We start from the raw sequence: 7413 nt of genomic DNA on the forward strand, positions 1-7413 counted from the left end.
CAGAAGAATCAATCCTTAAGGTAACAGGTAATAGGAGAAAGTAGAAAAAAAAATCTTTGGAGCTTCTTCCCAGGACTCCAACCTCCATCAGGAAAAAACAAGCATGAGCCTAGATTGAGTCTGGCAGCAGCCCCAGTGTCTATGTCTTCTATAAATCAGACCCATCCTCCCTGGCAATCATATCAAGGAGCACTGGTTTTAGTACCATCTAATCCTGAGTGAGTGCCTTTTACCATAGGAAGGTGGAGATAATCACCAGTGGTCAGGAAATAGGACCACCACAGGCTATGCTGTCTTTATTGATATAGAACAATTTATCTTTGATGCTGCAAACCATCAATTGCAACGAATCTTTTTTTTTTTTTTTGAGACGGAGTCTCGCTCTGTCGCCCAGGCTGGAGTGGCGCGATCTCGGCTCACTGCAAGCTCTGCCTCCCGGGTTCACACCATTCTCCTGCCTCAGCCTCCCCAGTAGCTGGGACTACAGGCGCCCACCACCACACCCGGCTAATTTTTTGTATTTTTAGTAGAGACGGGGTTTCACCGTGGTCTCGATCTCTTGACCTCGTGATCCGCCCGCCTGGGCCTCCCAAAGTGCTGGGATTACAGGAGTGAGCCACCGCGTCTGGCAACAACGAATCTCACAAACACATTTTTTAAAAAATGCCAAACATCTGATTGGATGCATTTTTGATGAGGCTTGTGATCCGCCTGCCTGGGCCTCCCAAAGTGCTGGGATTACAGGCGTGAGCCATCACGTCTGGCAACAACGAATCTTACAAACACATTTTTAAAAAAATGCCAAACATCTGATTGGATGCATTTTTGATGAGGCAGTTCTCTAGTCTTATATAAAGCACTGGTCTTTCATGATAGTAAATGACCCAAATGAAATACATAGAAAAAACTAAAAGCTTCTTGTTGAAGATAGAGTGACCCAGCAAGTCTGCTTCTACATATATATCCAAGAGAACTGAACACATAAAATTAACACAAAAACTTGTACATGAATGTTCACAGCAGTACAATTCACAACAGCCAAAAATTAGAAACAGCTCAAATATCCATCTGCAGACAAAAGGATAAACAAAATGTGGTATATCTATACAATGGATTATTGTTTGGCAATACACAGGAATAAAATGCCGATCCATGCTACAACATGGATGAATCTTGAAAATATTATGTTAAGTGAAAGAAGCTAGTCACAAAAGACTACATATTATGTGATTCCATGTCTATGAAATGTCCAGGATAGGGAAATCCATAGTGACAGAAAGCAGATTAGTAGCAGCCAGGGATGGGGGAGGAAAAAATTGGGAACTATGAGGTTTCTTTGGGGGTGATGGAAATGTTTTAGAACTAGATAGTGGTGATGGTTGTATAACATTGTGAATATATGGAAAACAACTGACTTGTACACTTTAAAACGGTTAAATTTTAAAATGTTACATGAATTTCTCAAAAACAAACAAAAACAATTAAAAGTTTCTCTTTTGAGGAAGTATCTAAAATGGTTATAACAAAGACAAAAAAAAAATTGCAGAAGCCCATTTGCATGGGAGGATCATTGTCAACACTGTCAATACAGTACTTGCTAAATTTAACTACTCCAACCATCAGGCCTCCAAATAGCCTGGAACCATTGATGGTCTCAATATAAGAATCATCATTGAACCAATAGTCAGAACTATTGGTTAGTTCTTGGACAAGATATTTGGTGCTGAGAGAAATGTGTTGATCTATAACCTAAGAGATGGTACTTTTGATGTGTCTAACCTCCATTAACAAATAGAAAATCTTTGCATGTAAGTGTGCAGCCATGGACACTTACTTGGTTAGAGAAGACTTTAAACAGACAATCTCACGAGACCCTACTAAGCCATCCATAGCATTGGTTCCCTTAGAAGCATAAACAGACAGGAAAAACAGGATGTTGGCATGGCAGCATCAGATGAGTTTCTTCAGCAGACCCCTTGCAGCAGTCCAGGGTTTACTCCATGCCCCCATTCCCCCTCGGTGACAGCTCAGGTGAGAGGGAATGAGATCAGGAAATGGGTGAGTATGGGTACCACCTTGATTTAGAAGTCTTAGTCTATTTAGGCTGGTAGTCTATTCAGACTGCTATTATGAAATACCATAGACTGGGTAGCTTATAAACAACAGATATTTATTTCTCACATTTTTGGGGCCTGGGAAGTCAAAAATCAAGGCACCAGCAGATTCAGTGTCTGGTGAGGACCCACTTTCTTATAGATGGCACATTCTTGCTCTTTCCTCACATGGTGGAAGGGGCAAGGCAGTTCTTTGGGGTCTCTTTTATAACACTAATCCCATTCTTGAGGTCACTGTACTCATGATCTAATCATCTCCCAAAGACCCCCCCACCTCTTAATATCATTACCTTAGGAGTAAGGATTTCAACATATGAATTTTTGAGGGACACAAACATTTAGATCATAGTAAAGCCTCATGCCCTACAGAAGCCATTATCTGTAGTAGCAGTCTTTTGGCACCAGCTTCCAGGGCCCTAGCAAAGGACATAACTAGTTGAAAGAACCCTCTACACTTAGGGAAGCCCAAAGCTATGCCTTTCCACCAGATACTTAAACAGTTCATTTACAGACCTTCCAGTTCAGATGCAGTTTACTAATTAGATGTTATTTTTACCATAAGCAATGTTGCCTGGAAACACATCTGATATGCCACCTTTACCAAGTTTTCAGAATTACAGAGCTAGAAAATTAAATAAATTTATCCATAGAGCAGGAGAAAAGATTTTTAACCCTTTATTTATATCACGGTTAACAAGTCTCAGACTCATGGCATCATCCTAGAGGGTGCATCTACCTGCATCTCTAAGCTTTAGAAACTCAGAAATTCCTACAGGAATTTTTTAACAGAAAGGAACTGGAAAAAAAAAAAAGCATAGGCCCTGATAAGGGAATCAGTTGTGTTTGTGGATATCCAGGAAGCCACTTATCCCTTGTGCAGAGATTTGAAAATATTTAGGATTTGCTGCTTTTTAATTTTACTCCTTTTCCTTTGGTGGAAATCATGACTAGTGGAATCATGACTATTCTGACCAAGTGCGTTTAATAAAACCACTGAACAGACTCAGACCTTCACTAACTATCTACTCTGACAATCAGTTTGGTTTGTGTAGGGAAAAGAAAGAGAGATCAGACTGTTACTGTGTCTATGTAGAAAGGGAAGACATAAGAAACTCCATTTTGACCTGTGCCCTGAACAATTGCTTTGCCTTGAGATGCTGTTAATCAGTAACTTTGCCCCAATCTTGAGCTCACAGAAACATGTGTCGTATGGAATCAAGGTTTAAGGGATCTAGGGCTGTGCAAGATGTGCCTTGTTAACAAAATGTTTACAGGCAGGCAGTATGCTTGGTAAAAGTCATCACCATTCTCCAGTCTCGATAAACCAGGGGCACAATGCACTGCGGAAAGCCGCAGGGACCTCTGCCCTGGAAAGCCAGGTATTGTCCAAGGTTTCTCCCCATGTGATAGTCTGAAATATGGCCCCGTGAGATGGGAAAGACCTGACCGTCCCCCAGCCCGACACCCGTGGGGGGTCTGTGCTGAGGAGGATTAGTAAAAGAGGAAAGCCTCTCGCAGTGGAGATACAGGAAGGCCACTGTCTCCTGCCTGCCCCTGGGAACTGAATGTCTCAGTATAAAACCCAATTGTACATTTGTTTAATTCTGGAATAGGAGAAAAGCCACCCTGTGGTGGGAGGTGAGACATGTTGGCAGCAATGCTGCTCTGTTACTCTTTACTCTACTGAGATGTTTGGGTGGAGAAAAGCATAAATCTGGCCTACGTGCACATCTAGGCATAGTACCTTCCCTTGAACTTATTTGTGACACAGATTCCTTTGCTCACATGTTTTCTTGCTGACCTTCTCCCCACTATCACCCTGCTGTCCTGCCACATTGCTCTTGCTGAGATAGTGAAAACAGTAATTAATAAATACTGAGGGAACTCAGAGACTGGTGCTGGTGAAGGTCCTCCGTATGCTGAGCGCCGGTCCCCTGGGCCCACTTTTCTTTCTGTATACTTTGTCTCTGTGTCTTATTTCTTTTCTCAGTCTCTTGTCCAGACTGACTAGAAATACCCACAGGTGTGGAGGGGCTGGCCCCCTTCAGGTTTGCTCATTAAGGTTTACAAAATTGAGTGAGCAATGATGAAGGATAACAACCAGCCCGGCAAATTTGAACTCACAGGCATTCCTCCTAAACCCTTTGGATTTCTACAAATTTAAATAACTTTTTATATTGATGCCAACAGCATCTCAAATGTGTTTGCTGTTGATAAGAGATCAGGAAAAAAGAAGATTAAAAGACAAATGACCCAGTGTTTGCCCATGGAAACACTGAGTATTTGGTCCAAGAGGCATAGAAGTACAAAGCTGGAAAATGAGAAACAAAGAGACAGAGTTTCTTGTAAGAAGTTGCTCAGATCCTATGTATTCAATAGGCCACAGTGAAAAATGAGAGACGGCAAAGCAGAATCAAAGATGAAGTCAAACACAAGACTCCTGACAAGTGCAATGGAGTCATCAATGACTGGTCAAGAATCTCATTACTGAGAAGGAAGAATTTAACATCAGCCAAAAGAGCTGGAGAGGGTAAAAACCCTGCCGTTATCACAGTGTACCAGAGCTAGCACCATGCTAGGTGCTTTGCTAGGGACTTCCCTAGAAGTGGTTGCCCATCCTCTAGAGGTGTGTCTTCTGGAACCATGACTACAGAAACAGAATAAGCCAACCAAAACTCAACATGAAGTTTGAACACGAACACACAGTCATGAAATCCTACTCTGATTTGTAGGAAGTCAGTTTAGTGACAGTTTTTAAAAAAAATCATACTTGGGCTGCTATTTCATATATTATTAGACATTTTGAATATCTGAATATACACAGGGTAAGGAAATATAGTTGCACTTTATCCACATGATAAATAGGTAGAAAGTACAATTCATGATAGAGGACAAAGGCTTTTAAAGTTGGCATCACTAAAAAAATAAGAAAAACAGTGAGTCCAGACTACTTAACTTAGTGTAAGACTGTCCCTCCCCAGCCCCAATACATACCTACAACTTCCCATTTCCTATCACTGACAGCACTACTACCTTGAGACCACCGGAACTGGTTTCATTGTGTTCTTTATCCCTCTTTATATCATCAATACCAGAAGTCCCAAATTCCCCTTTTATACTTGTTTACTGCATTGTAATTCCCATAAGGCTCTGCACATTCCCTATTTTCTCCCACATCTTCTCCACCCCCTCAACTCCTGATATCCTTCCACTGTGCCCCTGGAACTCACAGTCTTTCACAATTCCATACAGCTTCAATATCTTCTCTGAATAGACCCTTCACCTCCTTGCTCTAACTAAAACCTGAATATTCCATGAGGATCCTGTTTCCTTTGTAGGCTTCTTAAGTGGTAGATGTTTTTCCCACATCAGTCTTCTAGTAAGCCTGGATGGAGTCCATATCCTTCCTGAAACTCATTGCCACTTCCAGACTCTTTGCTCTCCCTCCTGTGTAAATTCTTCCCTCAGCTTTGAATCTCAGGCCATGAGACTCTGCCACCCTCTACCCCTTTTTCTTGCAGTCACCTACTAACTCTCAGATCATTTCTCCTCATTTCTTAAGGATCTTGGCATAATTCACTATTACTCTCATTAACACTACTCCTGTCTTAATTACTGATTTCAAAATCTACACAGATGTCCCTTTTAACATTTAGGCCCATCAGTTCCTTGAATTTTTCTCCACCACTGATATTTTCCTTGACACTATCTCAGCCAGTAATTCTAGGAGTTATAACCTACACTTTAGCAATATCAACAGTAAAAGCACTGAATAATCCTAGTTTCTAAACATTTCTACCTCTAACCTCCTACCTTTCCACTCACTCCTGCCTCAATTCCAACAATCCTTCAATCAATACTTGACCTACCATCCACTGATCATACTGCCATTCACCTCATATCCCCCGAGCATATCCTTTGCCCAAGACTGTGGGAGCCCACCTCTTGCATCACTGTGACCTGGATGTGAACATGGAGTCAAAGGATATCATTTTAGAACTTTAAGACTGTCTCACTGGATTTTGGACTTGCATGGGGCCTGTAGCCCCTTTTATTTTGGACAATTTTTCTGATTTGGAACAGGTATATTTACCTAATGCCTGTACCCCCATTGTATCTAGGAAGTAACTAGCTTGCTTTTGATTTTACAGGCTCATAGGCAGAAGGGACTTACCTTGTCTCAGATGAGACTTTGGACGGTGGACTTTTGAGTTAATGCTGAAATAAGACTTTGGGGGACTGTCAGAAGGCATGATTCATTTTAAAATATGAGGACATGACGTTTGGGAAGGGTCAGGGGTGGAATGATATGGTTTGGCTGTGGCCCCACCCAAATCTTATCTTGAATTGTAGCTCCCATAATTCCCAATTCCCATGTATCATGGGTGAGACCTGGTAGGAGGTAATTGAATAATGGCAGTGGGTCTTTCCTGTGCTGTTCTCATGATGGTGAATAAGTCTCATGAGATCTGATGGTTTTATAATGGAGAGTTCCCCTGTACACATTCTCTCTTGCCTGACTTCATGTAAGACATCCCTTTGCTTTTCCTTTGTCTTCTGCCATGATTGTGAGGACTCCCCAGCCATGTGGAACTGTGAGTCCATTAAACCTCTTTCCTTTATAAATTACCCAGTCTCGGGTATGTCTTTATTAGCAATATGAGAACAGACTAATACATCTTTCCTTAACTAGGTTAAATTTGATAGCAAATCATATAACCACTACCTTGAATACACCTTCAGTATACTTCACTTGCCCTTTCCTCACTTCATGGTGTTTGCTTGGCAAAACTCCCATCCATGTTAAATCCATTTTTTTTTGCTTACACTGATATAACTGGCCATAGCTGAAGAAAGACACATACAGTCATAATTACTGTTTTAGGTTAGGTTCCCAATAAACAGATCATGAGAAAAAAAAATTATATACAAGTGACTTATTAAGGAAATGTTTGGGGAACTAATAAGAAATTTGGGGAAGCAGGTCAAGAAAGGGGAGAAAGCTAAGCAAAGGTGTGATCTAAGACAAAGTCCCTTAGAGGGTAGCTTCAGCCTGATCTCACCAGTGTGTAGGTGGGGGTAAAGGTAATGGGGGAACTCTGCCGTGTCAAAGTTCAAAACATGTCTCTGAAGCAAGGATAATGAAAATTTCATACTTCTGAATCACTATTGGTTAAGGTCCATCTCAGGTACTACAACAGTAAGAGCAAAGGGTGCTCCAATAGCCTGAGGGCAGTTTACCAAAAAAAGAGGCATAGATGCTGTTTATTGGAAGCAAAAACCAACAAAGGCAGGACAT

General features: G+C 41.3%; 1 protein-coding gene across 1 annotated transcript in view; it reads right to left on the reverse strand.

The window, feature by feature from the left end:
* The window catches only part of ACAD11 (acyl-CoA dehydrogenase family member 11), a 101981-nt gene that overhangs the window by 87722 nt on the left and 6846 nt on the right, over positions 1-7413 (reverse strand). The gene's annotated exons all lie outside the window — the stretch shown is intronic.

Source organism: Pan troglodytes, chromosome 2, assembly GCF_028858775.2.
Source record: "Pan troglodytes isolate AG18354 chromosome 2, NHGRI_mPanTro3-v2.0_pri, whole genome shotgun sequence".
Taxonomy (NCBI): domain Eukaryota; kingdom Metazoa; phylum Chordata; class Mammalia; order Primates; family Hominidae; genus Pan; species Pan troglodytes.